Source organism: Oncorhynchus kisutch, linkage group LG1 (assembly GCF_002021735.2).
Source record: "Oncorhynchus kisutch isolate 150728-3 linkage group LG1, Okis_V2, whole genome shotgun sequence".
Taxonomy (NCBI): Eukaryota; Metazoa; Chordata; class Actinopteri; order Salmoniformes; family Salmonidae; genus Oncorhynchus; species Oncorhynchus kisutch.
This window is the reverse complement of record NC_034174.2, coordinates 52,892,994-52,911,057: the sequence shown is the minus strand read 5'-3', so window position 1 is coordinate 52,911,057 and position 18,064 is coordinate 52,892,994. Positions and strand designations below refer to the sequence as shown.

General features: G+C 44.4%; 1 protein-coding gene across 2 annotated transcripts in view; it reads right to left on the bottom strand.

Moving 5' to 3' along the window:
- LOC109891344 (protein CBFA2T2) overlaps positions 1-18,064 on the bottom strand; it is a 50,509-nt gene that overhangs the window by 14,916 nt on the left and 17,529 nt on the right. The gene's annotated exons all lie outside the window — the stretch shown is intronic.

Below are 18,064 nucleotides of genomic sequence, written 5' to 3'. Positions count from 1 at the left end.
ATCTTTGGATCAGAGGGCGTCTTTGTTGGGGCAGATCCCATGAAGGCTGCATCTTGTCTCCATTTGGAGTGGATCAGACGCTTCCAACTGCTTTTAGGACGGACGATTAATAGACAAGCAGGGTTTTTAAAGGGTCAAAGGTTGGGTGAAACGGCTCTTTTCAATAGAGTTCCGTGGCTTTAGGGTGGGACTATTGTGCTCTTCTGATGCTATGAACCGAGTGTCTGTCTCGTCATACAAAAACATATGAATGCAATCGCCGGTACTTCAGTGACGTTTAAGTGCGTATGTGATTTTGCATTTCATATGCAAGCGCCACAGAAACGTGGGTAACAACTTGGGTGAAAGCAAAAGACTGTACACTGTCGATGTGGCTCCAGTGTGGAGTTATTTGGCATGTGGAAATAAATAGGCCTCGCGACTCATTGGCTCGTAGACGTAACCCTCAGAAAAGGAGAAAGAAACAAAAAAATAGGCATATGCTTGCTTTGTAGTTACTTTTCTTTTTGAATGATCAAAGCCAGCACACAAGCGTGTACACACACATTCCCACACAACAGCGAGGGTTGACTTGAACTGTCAGGCTTACAACTGCTACACCCCACGATTTGACAGCTCCTTCTGCCCCTGAGCCCCACTGACTCTACCCTCCCTTTCTCCCGCTTCTTGTCCTCCCCCCTCTCTCTCTCCATCCATCCCTCCACATCCCGTGGCCTGCCTGCTATCGCTCCACCTGTTCACTAGAGCAGGGGGCAGGAAGGAGGGCTATACACAGCATTTTGGGCTTCCGTCACACACACACACACACACACAGTGCCAGCACGTCACAGGGAGCCGCATGGAGCACACTCACTCCCTGGTTCCAACGCTCCACACAATCCTTATGGTCAGGAAATGAGGATGACGTCTCAATTGCACAATCCGTGGGACGTATAACTTAATAACAATAATATCTGTGCCAACAACACAAATAGTATGCATTCTATTCTGAACTGATATGCAACCCAACCCTTTCAAAATATTCATTTTTATTTCAGTTGATCCCTACCTCCATGTACTGGTACGCCGTGTGTAAAGCCATGTTACGGTTACTCTATTGTTAATCACTGTGTATTTATTCCCTGTATCTGTTTTGTGCTTCGCTTCAGTACATCCGCCTCAGGTCAGAAGACACTGTCATTTTCCAGGATTTTTAAATAACATTTCTACCGGGACATAAAAGGGAGACAGATTTCGGGAACACTTACTATCTTTACCTACTACTTACTAAAACTTAAAATGCTTAATATTTAGGACTTAAGTATGGGTATTCGGACATGGCCAGTACTTGAAACAGACCGTGTATTACGAGAACGCTTTCTTACGAAGCCAATTTTGTAGCATGATTTACTACAGTACCCCACACAGCTCTAGCATCACGCACTAGTCAAAATAACAACAAAAAAGGAAACCTTGGCTATGACAAAGGTAAATCGGGAAGACATTGCACGGCGCCGTTACAGATCATTTAACGTAAACGTTTACATTAGTGGGCCATAGCCGGACGACTTCCATTTGATTTATTTTTGCCTAGCACCGGAGACCCCTCCTACTGTCAGTCAGAAGGACACGTCAAGCAGCTGGCACGTCAGCCCAAACACACACACTATTAGGGTATAAAGAATATGGTTCAGCGTTAGCTCAAAAAGACACCTGTGTTTACCAGTCAATATTTGCCTTGTGCCAGAAGTTTGTCTCACTGGCCTGAGTGCCACCTGTCACCATATCCCTGATATGGATGAAAAAAAAAAAAAAAGGACAACCATAGAGAGAAAAAAAAGAAAACAAAAAGTAATGCTGTAGTGTACATAGAAATACAATCTAGAATGCCTTGAGGCCCGTTCCATAGCTTCTATTTTGATGGGAATGGGCAGTCCCTGAAGTTGTTTCAAAGAGCTGGTTTATTTATTTAAAAAAATACAAAATAAAAAAAAAATCATGCAAAAGGGTAATACAATAGATTAGAATAGACTGGAATAGATAGCTTGTAAGTTTACCTTCCCTACTCAGAACACTCCCAGACAGTCCTCGCAACATTATTGCTTGAGAAATTGCTCTTTGCTAAGAAGCCATTTAAAAAAAAAGTGTGACTATTGTAATTGAAAACAAATCACAATTACCATGAAATTATTTGATATTGAGATAACAGCTGCATTGGTCCTTTAATCTGCCTACTGTGTATTACTACTAATCATACTACATCCAGTTTAGTACAAACATATGCCATATGAAACAAATAAACATTACTACTCATCCATACTGAGAAGGCATCATCAAATACGGAATCGCACTTGTCGAGAATTGTTCCTCTATTCTGATTATCAGCTGTCTAACACACGTGGGCGTGAAAAGAATTGTCTTCCTCAAGAGTGTGCAGCAAATTCTACTAGATGAAAAGCCGAAATGTGTAGGACATCTGGGCATTTAAAAATACTAATTTATCGAAATATTACTTAGGCCGACTATAAACTGAAGAAAAAAAAAACAATTGTGACCTTCAGCGGCCCACTTCGTAGGACGGAAGTACGCACATTTGGACACAGCCTACCTCTTAAATCGTTCATGTCATTTTCTTATTCTATACAGAGAGATATCTCCTGTGCACCAGGTGTCTCCAATCTCCCACTCTAATAAGCCATCTAACAGCTGTGGAGAGTGTCACTCAGCTGGGGGTAGATAGGTTTTGAGAAACAGATGAAGCAGTGAACTGGAATGGCCGACATCCTCCTTGCTGTGGTCTATTCCCTCATGGCCCGTAAAGAGTCACTGCATTTAATAACTAGATCAAATGTGACGTGTGTGTCTTGAGGGTAATTGTGTTATATTTGAGTGGGTAATCAGATGACAAGTGCAGATAAAAGAAGTTGAAGCATGTTTAGTTGATAAGAGTGACTGATATAGGAGTGTGGTACAGAAATGTCAATTAGATGTCATCCGATACAAAAGCTTTGAGTCTCATACTGGGATGAAGGAAAGGAAACGAGGATACAAGGAAGGAAATGAAGCATGCTATAGGGTATCCAACCTCAACTCTGGACCTTGAAGCCAGTTCCACTGCATTTGTTTCATTGTTCCTCTAATCAGGGACTGATTTAGACCTGACACAAGGTGTGTACAATTAATTATCAAGTAGAACAGCAGGATCCTGACCTCGTAAGGGTCAGAGTTGAATACCCGTTATAGGGTGCCCCGAGTGGATTGAAAACATGCATTGGTGATGAAATTTTACATCCTTATGTTATAAACTATACTAAACAAAAATAAAAAAGCAACATGCAACAATTCATGATTTTACTGAGTTAGTTCATATAAGGAAATCAGTTAATTAAAATAAATTCATTAGGCCCTAATTTATGGGAATACAGATATGCATCTGTTGGGTCACAGAAACCCCCCAAAAAAAAAGGGTAGGGCGTGGATCAGAAAACAGTCCCTATCTGGTGTGACCACCATTTGCCTCAAGCAGATCAACACATCTCCTTCGCATAGAGTTGAACAGGCTGTTGATTGTGGCCTGTGGAATGTTGTCCCACTCGTCTTCAATGGCTGTGCAAAGTTGCTGGATACGGGCGGGAACTGGAACACGCTGTCGTACACGTTGATTTAGAGCATCCCAAACATGTTCAATGGGTGACATGTCTGGTGAGCATGAAGAACTGGGACATTTTCAGCGTCCAGGAATTGTTTACAGATCCTTGCGACATGGGGCCATGCGTTATCATGCTGAAACATGAGGTGATGGCGGTGGATGAATGGCACGAAAATGGGCCTCAGGATCTTGACACGGTATCTCTGCGCATTCAAATTTCCATTGATATAATACAATTGTTTGTTGTCCATAGCTTATGCCTGCCCATACCATAATCCCACAGCCACCATGGGGCACTCAGTTCCCAACATTGACATCAGCAAACCGCTAGCCCACACAATGCCACACACGTGGTCAGAGGTTGTGAGGCCGGTTGGACGTACTGCCAAATTCTCTAAAAGCACATTGGAGGTGGCTTATGGTGGCCAATTATGGTGAAAATTTAACTCTGGTGGACAATTCTGCAATCAGCATGTCAATTGCACGCTCCCTTAAAATTGGAGACATCTGTGGCATTGTGTTGTGAGACAAAACTGCATATTTTAGAGTGGCCTTTTATTTTCCCCAGCACAAGGTGCACCTGCATAATGATCATGTGGTTTAATCAGCTGCTTGATATGCCACACCTGTCAGGTGGATAAATTACCTTGGCAATGGAGAAATGCCTCACTAACAGCGATGTAAACACATTTGTGCACAACATTCGAGAGAAATAAGCTTTTTTGCGCATATGGAACATTTCTGGGATCTTTCATTTCAGCTCATGAAACCAAAACACTTGACATGTTGTGTTTATCTTTTGTTCATTGTACATTTTACCAAGACAAATCTAATTATTTATGTTCGTAATCGTTCAGTGGGGTCTTTAACATATCATTATATCCCAAAAACTCAAGATTTTATAGCCTAATACATCTGATAATAAGCACAGTGCTCTGTTGACATGTTTCTTGTAAAAACTTGAAGATTTTATCAGCGTCTTCAAAAAGGTATTTCCGTGGGTCGCAAAAAAAGCAAAATTAGCATATGACATGAGCTGAATTAATAAACTGCAATGAAATTAAAATGCTTGGTATACGTTCAGTGCTCCATTGACATTTCAGAAATATGCTTCTTTTTGTGAGAAATATTAGAAGAAAATGTTTTTATTTAGAATTAATCATTGGTATACTAAAATTAAGATCTATATTGTTTTATGTCCTGCAGATTCGAGAAGAAAGATAATGAGTTGGGGAAAGTGAGCCTTAATTCTTGCACAGACTCTCTCTGGCCTCCATTGATTTAGTTATCCTAATGCTGACCATCCTACAAGGGTAAAAACTCCAATAACTTTTGAACAGATAAGAGACTAGGTTTGGACCATTGTTTTGTTTAATAGGATTTTATACATCATTAACATATTTTACCCATTGGTCAAAATATATATTTATGGATCTACAACAACCATAGCTTGATCTAAAAAGCAATAGAAGAATCTTTTTTTTTATTTTTTATTATTTTTAAAAAAAAGACAAGCAGCCAGTGCAGAGACTTTAAATCCGGTGTAATGTCTGCTCTCCATCTCGTCTTGCTCAGTACCCATGCTGCAACATTCAGTGCACAACACATCAAGTCACAACTCGGATATTTCCTGGCGTGTGGCCATTCCGACCCACACATAGCCAAACGTTATGTTGTAAATCAAGGACACCTGACAGACTGTGACAGTCCCACAACGACGACACCAATGTCTCAAACAAACGGAAAAGAGCTTCTGCATTTTAGTAAATAGTCAAAATGACTCGCCTTTCGCTTCACAAGCGAGACACGTAGAGCGCTTCTAAATGACTAATTCTACTTGTGTTTTTAGAAAGATACATTTCCATCAAAAGGCCTCAGTAGTTCTACGCTCTGAATGCTTAGAAATCCATATAAAAGAAATGACAAAAGAAAAAAAGGACCATTGCACCCACCTAACTACCACCCCCGCACTCCAACCGACAAAACTCAGGAGATCGATATATACATAGAGAGAAAGAATGAAAAAGAGAGAGAGAAAGAGTTAGTCAAAACGAGGACAAGAAGAAGGCTGCCCGCAAAGCCAAGGACACCAAAGGGTTTAAGCTGTCGGCCCCTTAGCACCACCACCATTGCTGCCTCACTCTCCTCTCCTCTTCTTCCCCCCCCCCCCCCCCCCCCCCCGCCATATGGATCTAATCGGGCAAGAGGCTGGCCAGCTGGGACCCCCAACAGTCACCTGTGATGGAGAAAGAGGGGACAGAAGGGCCCCAGCTCCCCCAGCCAAGGGGAGAGACACAATACTGTGTTCCAAGGGAAGGAGGAGGGAGAGAGGGATAGAGGGAGGAGGGGTAAAGACACGAGGCACTGAATGCAGCGGGGTGAGAGTGGACTTAAGGCTGGAAACAAAGCCTGCACCTGGTCTCTGCCCGTCCACACGCACTGACAATACAGCTCACATCTGTTACCCTCTCTGCCTTTCTCTCTCTCGGTCTGTCGCCCATACACACAAACACATGCGCAAAAAACACACAGCACAAACACACAAAAGCACACGCAAAATAACAGACATTTCACACAAACACCTGCGGTCGGGCCGAGCCATCCCCGTGTCCTCCACAGCTAAGCAACAGGTTTGAACAACTTCCCCCATGACAACTGGGTAAATAAAAGCTTAGGGCTTGCTCCTGAATCGGGGATATGTCTGTGTGGTGTCAGCTTTCTGATGTGCGGGAGGCATACGCTGATAGCTCCATTCAGCTCATTTGAAAAAAACTTTATAGTCTTTGCCTCTCGGCAGCGACAACTCCGATCTGCCAATGGAACATTTTATTGTACCCTACCTAGTGTCCAATCAACTGGGGTTGTTAAAATTATTAATTTACTACCCATGGACAGGTAAATATCATCTAGAATATTCTGTGGGGCCTTGATCCAAGACTCAAATTAAGTCCTGCCAAAAATGTCAGATATCCAAACTGTATCCCAAATGGCTGCCTATTCCATATATAGTGGAGCCCTATGGCCTCTGATCAAAACTAGTACACTATTAAGGGAATAGGCAGCCATTTAGGATGTACCCAAAGTCTGTTGGACAAGCAACGTCAGGGAAAAGAAATTGGTCTACACGTTAGAGGCGCCACGGAGGGGAAAAGGCCTCAAACGGCCCGGCTGTGTGTTTGTCTTGGCTCGCCTTACATCTCCAGCCCGCAGCAAACTACATAGCTGGACCCAGGCCCCACGTCAACAGGGTACCTTTGTGTGTGTGTGTGTGTGTGTGTGTGTGTGTGTGTCTGTCCGAGTGAGTAAGTAACAGATGTGTCGTCAACGTGGGCCCATCGTGTTTCTCAGAGACGGAGAGATGGGAGAAAAGAGGGGGATGCACACTTTGCCCCCCCCCCCCAAAAGAAAAAAATCCGGTCTATAACCTCGCCTCTCAGCAGTAATTACAAAAACACAAACGGCTGTCCTGTCTGGTGCCTGTAAAAAATGACTGCGGGGATGGAATAGCACTTACTGGCACTGAATGACAGAGAAACAGCAGAGAGAGGAGAATGAAAAACGAGAGAGCAAAAGCATTGGACTGTACGGTGGACAAACGCCGGCTAGAAAGAAAAAAAAGGTGTGGCCCCATGACAAAAAAAAAGTGCCATTGAATTCAAAAAGCAGGGAAGGAACAGGGCGATTGGGAGAGAGGACTCATAAATACTGTAGGACCAGAGGGAAGGGAACGGCTTCCACATGGAGAGGAGATCAGAACTCTGGGTTTAAATGGCCCTCCACGTGTGTGATAGGGTGCATCCCAAGGCTAAGGCGCTGGTCAAAGTAGTGCACTATATAGGAAATACGGTGCCTCTACACCCCCCTGGACACTACTCAATCCCAATTGTTAAGAATGGCTGTCACATTCTTCTAGTCACAGAGACAATGGGGGTTTGCCTTCATATTGTGCATTTTATGTGTGTTTCTGTTCCACACAGAGTATTGTTGCATTTGATGAATGTATGAATCCAAATGGCTTAGGTCAACCTCTAGAAACCTGGTTAACAGATTTGATTGAATACGGTAATTTAAAAATCTCTGGACTGCATTATCATTTAACACAACAAGTAATAGGGAAGTCTTCTGATATTCTAGTATGTTGGTGACACTTGAAACAGAGTAACACACACACAGTCTGCAACAAATGGCTCGATTGTCACTTTTTGACTGGGAGTATCATCCATTTCAGAGTGGCACAACACACACACCTGTGTCACCGAGTGTCGCTAGGTGCCGTGTGTTTCCGCGTGGGGTCAGTCACCACGTGAGTGGGAAACGCATACAAAATTCAGTGAACAGACCTGTGCAAATTACCATCCTTCATATATCCCCATTCTACCCCCCCATTCCCACACCAGCAGCACTCCTTCTCATTGCCCAGTAGATTATCTGCTTATAGGGTTACAGCCCTTCTCACCTCTCCGTGCCAAATTGATTTGCTTGCAAACAATCATCCGAGTCCCCACCACCCTGATGTCTCTTTCAACTCCAGCTGCGCCCATGAAAAACGACCGCCGACAATTACATGACACATAAATAAATAAAAAACAGGGAAGCAGCGCGAGTAGTGTTGTCGTCCCTTCGGATTTTACCTCAACTTTCTGCCGCCACTGTTTGATTAACGATCCGGCTCACAAAACACATCGATAAAACTCCCTTGACACTGCGCGCGGTCGTAAATCAGAGAGTGGTGCGTGCTTTTGAGTTCTTCTGTCTATGGAAGGGTCAGACAAAGCGGCTCCTATTCATTACGAACCGCCTGACATTCCACTTAACCTGCTGGCCTGGACGGCACTCGTTTTTTTTTATTTATCATGTCGGACAGAGTCAGAGAGGCGGCAGCTCCGATGCAAAAGCGTGTGACACTAGTCTACTACAGCAGGCACAGGCAGCGTTAGTCTGATTAATCAGCCTGTAAAACCCAATTAGTTGGTATATACAGCCTGAAACGAATGACTACAAAACCCTGAAAAGTATCCGAGTTGAGTGTCCACTAGTGTACCCATTGGACTGGAGGCCCGAAGTTACATAAAACGAAGTAATCAAAAACAACTTATTTCTGAACCCCAAAAATTTGCCTGCAATGACACAGAACAATGTTGTGTGTAATTGCTCAAGTCTGCACACACATCGTCGCCGCGCAACTCCATCGTAAATGGTGGAGCGGAGTTTAAATCGGCTACATTTAAACTTAAAGCAGAAATGTGGTTCGGAGGCTCCGTATAGAGGGGGTGATGCAGTTGTGAAGCTTCCAGAAGTCTGCGGAGGCCAAATCAAGTACCATACAGCATTTTTTTTTGTACGTTGCATAGGCTCGGTATAGCTCCACATTGACATGATTGGTTGGCGGAAGGAAGATGTGGTACGTTCTGTATAAACCTGCTCTGTGAAGTGATTGTGTGCAATAACTCAAATTGCCTTCTGCACTCCTTCCAAACTGCGCGAGTAAAAAAAATTAAAGGGTCCACTCTGTTCATAACAGATTCTAGTTTGGGAACAAATGTTGAGTCGATGATAAAATTTGCAGAATGTAGGCCAAAATCCATCTCGAACCAGCTTCTCCCACTGCCCGCCAGTGGGCTTCCTCTCACTACCATATTTGATAGTGAGAGGAAACGCCAACCGGATGCTTCATATTTATAAATCTAGTGAAATCTCTCATTGTTCTGTGGCTCTACTCTGCTCCCTGAAGTACAATAAGTATGAATGACCATGCTTATAGCTTTACTCGGTTGTCTGTGCGGGTTGTCCTTCAGCTGCTCAAAATTTGAGTAAAAAATATCCGCAGGATAGTAATGTTGACATCACTTAGAGAGTCGGTAGGTAGCTTATATGGTTTGCTTTGGCACCAAGGTAAAGTTCGTTATATTGGATAGGCCTATTTGGTTCTCTCATCAATAGCTACTGAACCAAGCATGCCATGACAATTAAAATATTCTGAATCAGGGGATGATGGAGAACAATCCATACCTTTAAAAATATATATATATATTTAGATGTTTTTGAAGATTGAAAACTTGAATATACAATTTTTCATTAATACATTCCTGTAGTTATGTCTAAAATAAGAGTAAGTTTAAAATCTGGCTTGTAGTGACCATTTACACGATTCTGCAGGCATTAGTTTCAGGATGTGTCAATACACCAATTAATTGTGTATTACAGCCTGATTGAACAAACTAAGGCAGTGTTGTCCATAAAATTGTACACAAACTTTCGACAGGAACGAGAGAGGCTAGTAAAGGCAAGCGAGTTTGAGACCAGGTGCAAGGAGGGAGGACTAATATGAACAGCTCCACCAAGGCAAAGAGGGCCAATCAAAGCCAGATGTTCAATACGCCACAGGCTGTGTTTAACGCATTCATAAGTCTTGGTTTTCACGACGCAGATTATGACGGTGGAAGACTTGCAAGTAGACACAGAGGGAAAACAGAAGATGAGTAATAAAAGTGATAGTCAGATATGGGAAATGTTCAGAGTATAGAACTCAACCTTTTCGAAGTTCTTAAATGGTTGGGCTCAAGCCAGGAGAATGGCGCTAGAGTGTGTGTGTGTGTAAAGCATTGCAGTGTAATGTTGGACTTACTGACCTACTGTCTTGCATTGACGTGTAGCCTACAGGCCTATTCACATGCAATGTAGGCTTATCCTTACCCAATTTATTTGCCAATTTACTTGATTCATGAAGTAGCTTTCAAGAGAGTCCACGAATAAGCCTAATATTCTCTCTGCAACTTCAACATGAAACCCGTGACCTAGGGAATGAGGGTGGAGTGAATAAAAATACACACATGGAGACATAACTATTTCCACATTCATGCAATGCTCCATTAATCATCAGCCAGCCATATGTGCCCATTTCCCAGGTGTGTGCCAGAGTAGGCCCATGTATGTACTAATCCACTGGGGTTGAGATATGGGTTAAGGCGTCCTCATACTACATTCTGTTTTGCTTCTAGCAGAACTCGGCTAGGCGTAACCGAACGTCTGTGCTCGCATACTCCCGGATAAGACCTTCGCATGCAAAATGAGAGAAACAATTACTGTTGTTTATCCCTCGAGACACCGTAGCAACAAAATAGCCACAGTACAGTTCAAATCAAATTGTATTTGTTACACGCACCGAATACAACAGGTGTAGCCCTTACAGTGAAATGCTTACTTACAAGCCCTTAACCAACAACGCTTTAAGAAGAAAAAATATATAAAATAATAAAAAAATAAAAACAATTAAACAGCAGCAGTAAAATAACAATAGCGAGGCTATATAAAAGGGGGTACCAGTAGAGTCAATGTGTGAGGGCACAGGTTAGTCGAGGTAATATGTACATGTAGGTAGAGTTAACGTGACCACGCATGGATGATAAACAGAGTAGCAGCAGTAAAAGAGGGGTGCCATACCAGGCACTGATGCAAACAGTCAGGATGCTCTCGGTGGTGCAACTATACCCATGCCAAATCTTTTCTCCTGAGGGGGGAATAGGCTTTGTAGTGACCTCTTCACAACTGTCTTGGTGTGTTTGGACCATGATAGTTTGTTGGTGATGTGGACCTCCTTTTCCTGTCACCTACAATCATCTCCTTTGGTCTTAATCACGTTGAGGGAGAGGTTGTTATCCTGGAACCAAACGGCCAGGTCTCTGAACTCCTCCATATAGGCTGTCTCATCGTTGTTGGTGATCAGGCCTACCACTGTTGTGTCATCGGCAAACTTGATGAAGGTGTTGGAGTCATGCCTAGCCAAGGAGTCATGAGTGAACAGGGAGTACAAGAGGGGACTGAGCACGCACCCCTGAGGGGCCCCCGTGTTGAGGATCAGCATGGCGGATGTGTTGTTACCTATCCTTACCACCTGGGGGCGGCCTGTCAGGAAGTCCAGGATCCAGTTGCAGAGGGAGGTGTTTAGTCCCTGGGTCCCTATCTTAGTGATGAGCTTTGAGGGCACGATGGTGTTGAACGCTGAGCTGTAGTCAATGAATAGCATTCTCACATAGGTATTCCTTTTGTCCAGGAGGGAAAGGGCAGTGTTGAGTGCAACAGAGACTGCATCAGCTGTGGATCTGTTGGGGTGGTATGCAAATTGGAGTGGGTCTAGGGTTTCTGGGATAATGGTGTTGATGTGAGCCATGACCAGCCTTTCAAAGCACTTCATGGCCACAGATGTGAGTGCTATGGGTCGGTAGTCATTTAGGCAGGTTACCTTAGTGTTCTAGGCAAAGGGGCCGTGGTGGTCGATTTGCAACATGTTGCTATTACAGACTGTCAGGGACAGTTTGAAAATGTCAGTGAGGACACTTGCCAGTTGGTCAGCGCATGCTCAGAGTACACGTCTGCCTTCTGAAAGTTGACCTGTTTAGAGGTCCTACTCACATCGGCTACGGAGAGCGTAGTCGCCCGGGAACAGCTGATGCGCTCAAGCGGGCATAGAAGTAATTTAGCTCGTCTGGTAGGCTCGTGTCACTGGGCAGCTCCCTTTGTAGTCTAATAGTTTGCAAGCCCTGCCACATCAGATAAGCGGCGGAGCCGGTGTAGTACGATTCAATTTTAGTCCTGTATTGACGCTTTGCCTGTTTGATGGTTTGTCGGAGGGCATAGCAGGGGGGGGGGGGGGGGGGGGTACGATGTCATCAATGCACTTATTTGTGAAGCCAGTGACCAATGTGGTGTACTCCTCAATGCCAGAATATTTTTTATTTAACTAGGCAAGTCAGTGAAGAACAAATTCTTATTTACAATGACAGCCTACCCCGGCCAAACCAGAACAACACTGGGCCAATTGTACACCGCCCTATGAGACTACCAATCACAGCCGGATGTGATGCAGCCTGGATTCAGACCAGGGACTGTAGTGACCCCTCTTGCACTGAGATGCAGTGCCTTAGACCGCCGCGCTACTCGGGAGCCCGGAACATATTCAAGTCTGTGGTAGCAAAACAGTCCGGTAGCTTAGCATCTGCTTCATCTGACCATGTTCTTATTGACCGAGTCACTGGTGCTTCCTGCTTTAATTTTTGTTTGTAAGCAGGAATCAGGAGGTTAGAATTATGGTCAGATTTGCCAAATGGAGGGCGAGGTAGAGCTTTGTACGTGTCTCTGTGTGTGTGGAGTAAAGGTGGTCTAGAGTTTTTTCCCTCTGGTTGCACATGTAACATGCTGGTAGAAAATAGATAAAAACGGATTTGAGTTTTCCTGCATTCAAGTCCTCGGCCACTAGGAGTGCCGCCTCTGGATGAGCATTTTCCTGTTTACTTATGGCGGTATACAGCTCATTGAGTGCGGCCCTAGTGCCAGCATCGGTTTGTGGTGGTATGTAGACAGCTACGAAAAATACAGCTAAACTCTTGGTAAATTGTGTGGTCTACAGCATATCATGAGATGTTCTACCTCAGGCAAGCAACACCGTGAGACGTCCTTATATTTCGTGCACCAGCTGTTGTTGAGAAATATACATAGACCGCCACCCCTGGTCTTACCAGAGGCCACTGTTCTATCCGGCCAGCAGTATGTTATTCATGTTGTTCGTTCAGGACGTTCAGCCACGACTCGGTGAAACATAAGACATTCATTTTTAATGTCTCGTTGGTAGGATATATGTGATCGCAGTTCATCCATTTTCATTATCAATTGATTGTATTTTGGCTAATAGGACCGATGGTAAAGTTCGATTACCCTCTCGGCAACGGATCCTAACAAAGCACCCGGATCTTCGTCCACGATACCTCCGTCTCATTCTCCTGCAGATGACGGTGATTGACGGCCTTGTCAGGCGTCTGAAGTAAATCCTTCCCATCTGACTCGTTGAAGAAAAATTATTCTTTCAATATGGGGTGAGTAATCACTGTCCTGACATCTAGAAGCTATTTCCGGTCATAAGACAGTGGCAGAAACATTATGTGCAAAATAACTTACAAATAACTCGAAAAAAAACATACAAAATTGCACAATTGGTTACGGGATCGTAAAACAGCAGCCATCTCCTTCGGCACCATTCTAGCGCAGTTCCTCAACAGTCTGAATTCATTTAAGACAAATCAAGAAATGTGTCATTCATTTTCTCGTTTTTGCCGGGGAGGCCTTTGTCGCTTAATTTTACATCAGGCTAAGATGTTTGGTGCAAGCTAACTTCTACTTGCCTCAAGGAAAAATGTAGTGTGAACAAACATCCGAAGCAAAATCTCTGCCGAACTCCAAAACAAACTAAAACATCACAAAATGTCATCATTAATATACAGTATGTGCGAACAGGCGCGCCAAGTTTCGACTGGATAGCATGCGACAGGCTTTAGTCAGTCCTAATGTTGGAGCTCCACTGCCTCTGCCAGAGAAAGAGATAAGGACAACAAAGGGACCAGCTGTGCTTAGAACAATGGAGAAAATTAGTGTGTGTGGGGGGGGTGCATATGCATTTGTGTGTTTCAGTGCAGTTGTGTTAGGGCTGTGAAGATACCAGTATCGCAATATTTTTTTTGATAGCAAAAATTTAAACACGAGGCAGATCAAACTCTTTGGTCCATTCAAAACCTGCTGTATGCAAAATATTGTGTGCTATAGCTTGATAAATAAAATGTGACTCTGGATGGCAACATAATGATGTTTTCCTAAAGTAGTTATATCCGCTGGTATCGTCCCGGCCCTGATTGTGTGTGGGTGTTCCACACAGTGTGTGCGCATGTTTTGGTGTGTGTGTGCACATGATTGTGCGTTTCTAAAAGCGTGTCTGTGCGCAAGATTGTGTGTTTCTACTTGGGTGTGTGGGGAGCGTACTACTGTTCTTCTATGCTCTATACTACCTACATTCGGGGGCCCAGAGCGGGGGTGCGTCTCGCTTCTCTGTACAGTCAGTCGCAGGTCCATAACTCACGGCTTAGGAGAGGAAAATAGACAATAGGACAGAGAAGACCGCAGAGAGTTTGTTTGCTCGCCATAATTAATGACATACTTGGTAATGTGAAACAGAAACCTGGGAGTGGAACAGAGGCCGCTAGTGGCAGGAGCTATGGGAGAACATGCTCATTGGGCTGGCTGGAATGGAATAAATGGAACAAAAATCAAGCACATCAAACAAATGGCGACCACATGTTTGACTCCGTTCCATTAATTCCATTCCAGCCGTTACAATGAAACCGTCCTCTTATAGGTCCTCCCACCAGCCTCCTTTGGAAGAGAGGCATGTGCTGACTTGAGAGGAAAGGGAGGGAGAGTAGGAGGGAGGGAGGGAAGTGAGGAAGGTAAAGAAGGACGAGAGAAAGGAGAGGGATCAATAGGAAGGGAAAGAAGGAGGAAGAGAGAGAACCTTGAGAGGATAGTGTACAACAGTAAGAAAGAGAGAAAGAGAGAAAACAGGGCTACAGTAAGAAACATAGGAAAAAGAGAGCGGGGGTTCAACAAAAGGGGAGTGAGAGGAGAGTGGATAGTGTAGAGAGGGTAAGGGGAAAAAAAGGGGGGGGGGGGGGGGGAGAGACAGAAGTGTTTGTGTTGGATGGTGGCTGTGAGGTGGGCCTGAGCCAACACACACACACACACACTCTGTAGAGGTCACGGATGATAGATAGATCACAGAGAGAAAAACAGATAGAGAGCAAGAGAGAGAGCGAGGTGTACCTCTGGGTATCTGTGGGCCCTGAGCATGGTTCTGATTGAGGTCATGCATGGGGAAAGGGAAAAAAAACACAACAAACAATACAATCTCCTTTAAAGGGATACTGCGTGATGTAGGTTGTTTATCTTTGTCTCTTTGTGCAGTTTATTGAAGTTAGCATATAGTTAGCCTAGCACAATTGCTGGAAGTATTTTACCTTTATTTAAATAGGCAAGTCAGTTAAGACGACCTAGGAACAGTGGGTTAACTGCCATGTTCAGGGGCAGAATGACAGATTTTTACCTTGGCAGCTCGGGGATTTGATCTTGCAACCTTCCGGTTACTAGTCCAACGCTCTAACCACTAGGCTACCTGCCGTCCCATGAAGTATCCTGATACAGTGGCCATCTCCTCTCAAAAGCAGGGGACTAGACAGATACATTGCATCTGACTTGGAAAGTAGATAACAACCAAAATCTCCCTTTAACACAGCTTCTATCTACGAATCAACCTCTCACTTACACACACCGTGACAAAACAGTGTCTCCCTTGAAAGCAACTCCCTAAACACACAGAACCTAATATATACAAATCACACACATACGTTCTCTTACACACAAACACAGAGGAGCAGGTTGAGAACTTCAAGTTCCTTGGTGTCCACATCACCAACAAACTATCAAGGTCCAAACACACTAAGACAGTTGTGAAGAAGGCACTACAAAGCCTATTCCCCCTCAGGAGACACACACACAAAGTTCCAAGACCCCTTGGCATGGGTCCTCAGATCCTCAAAAGGTTCTACAGCTGCACCATCGAGAGCATCCTGATGGGTTGCATCACTGCCTGGTATGGCAACTGCTCAGCCTTCGACCGCAAGGCACTACAGAGTGTAGTGCGTACGGCCAGTACATCCCTGGGGCCAAGCTTCCCGCCATCCAGGACCTCTACACCAGGCGGTGTCAGGGGAAGGCCCTAAAAATTGCCAAAGACCCCAGCCACCCTTCTCTCTGCTACCGCACGGCAAGCGGTACCGGAGCGCCATGTCTAGGTCCAAAATACTTCTTAACAGCTTCTACCCCCAAGCCATAAGACTTCTGAACAGCTAATCAAAGAGCTGCCCAGACCCCTCTTATGCTGCTGCTACTCTGTTTATCTCTTCAGGGTCACTTTAACTCTACCTACATGTACATATTACATAAATTACCTCGACTAACCGGTGCCCCGCACACTGACTCTGTACTGGTACCCCCTGTATATAGCCTCGCTGTAGCTATTTTACTGCTGCTGGTTAATTATTTGCAACTTCTTTTACATTTTACTTGTCTATTTTTTTTACTAAACACATTTTTCTGCTTAACTTCTTAAAGCATGGTTGGTTAAGGGCTCGTAAGTAGGCATTTCACTGTAAGGTCTACACCTGTTGTATTTGTACTCCCTACACACAGAACATAATAAATTAAAAAAATCACACATACGTACTTTCTCTTACACACACACTTTTTCTTACACACACACACACACAAACACTCAAAGGACCACTGACACCAAGGGACGTTTCTCAGCCCCCCCCCCCCCCAGACGGGAAACATATCTGTTCAAACCAGTACAGTGAACAAAGGCCTGCGGTTCTGGGTCACTGGGCTGGGGCACAAGGCATTACCCTGAGCAGTCTCCACCAGAGCCATAGGCTCCAAGCCAGACCTATGACACTTCTCAAAAGGGGGTCCTCATAGGACCTCAATGGAAAACTGGTTGGGCGGGGGGGCATTCACACACACACTCATGAACTTACATGAGCAGTCATAAATTACGCAGGCAATATCCCCCCCCACACACACACAAGCACTCTCTCTCATACACACACACCAACTCCTCATATACATAGACAGTTTGCTCTAAAATGGACATTTGGAGAGAGCAAATTGCTGTGATTGGGGCCTCTTCGGAGCACAAGATGACAGGTCATCGTCATCCCCACCTCTCCTCTTCCTCCCCAGACACACCTCACCCCTCTTCCTCCCCCAGGCTAGATATCACAGGCCTAATCACTGGAACTATTCAAGAGCTTCCTGCTCCGCAATGTTTGAAGCAGCTGCTTGGAACTTTGTGTGTGTGTGCACCAAAGAGAGCGATGGAAAGAGGGAGGGGAAAATAAATGTAGCATTGTAAGGATTTAATGCTGAGTGGACAAAGGTTAATGGTGTCGATGACTTCATGAAAGTCTGATCTTTCTCATTCATCTCAGCAATTAATCACTAATAATTGGTATAGACACGGTATAAATTCATACTTCATAGGTAAGAATGTAGGTGGATGAGTGTTTGAATGGATTTTTCAAAACTGTATTGTAAATCATAATATCCTAATATTTCTATATAAACCAAATGACTCTACTTTGAAACTGTTGAAAATTCATGTGGAGATGGAAGAAAATGGGGGCCCATATCACACACACACCTCCTGCTGCTGCTGTCAGGGGTGTGACAATGTCCAGCCGGCCCCCAGACTCGAGACTTCATGGTTTGAGCCTGCCCAGTCCTATCTCCCTACAGGCATGGAGTCCTGCTCTACTTGGCTGAGACTTGCCAGGTCCCCTCTCTGTCTGTCTCTCCTTCCATTCCTCCCTCTCCATCCACTCCACCCCAGCAAACACAAATACACAGAGACAAGTCCATTCACTGTACCAATAGGACTAGCCTTCCCCTTCATTGTTTTACCTCAAAACATGCACAGGCATCACACTTTGATGCAGCAGAGCTCTTCTTGAAAAATATATAGCTTGCCCTACACTATAATACATGTACTAGGTATGTACT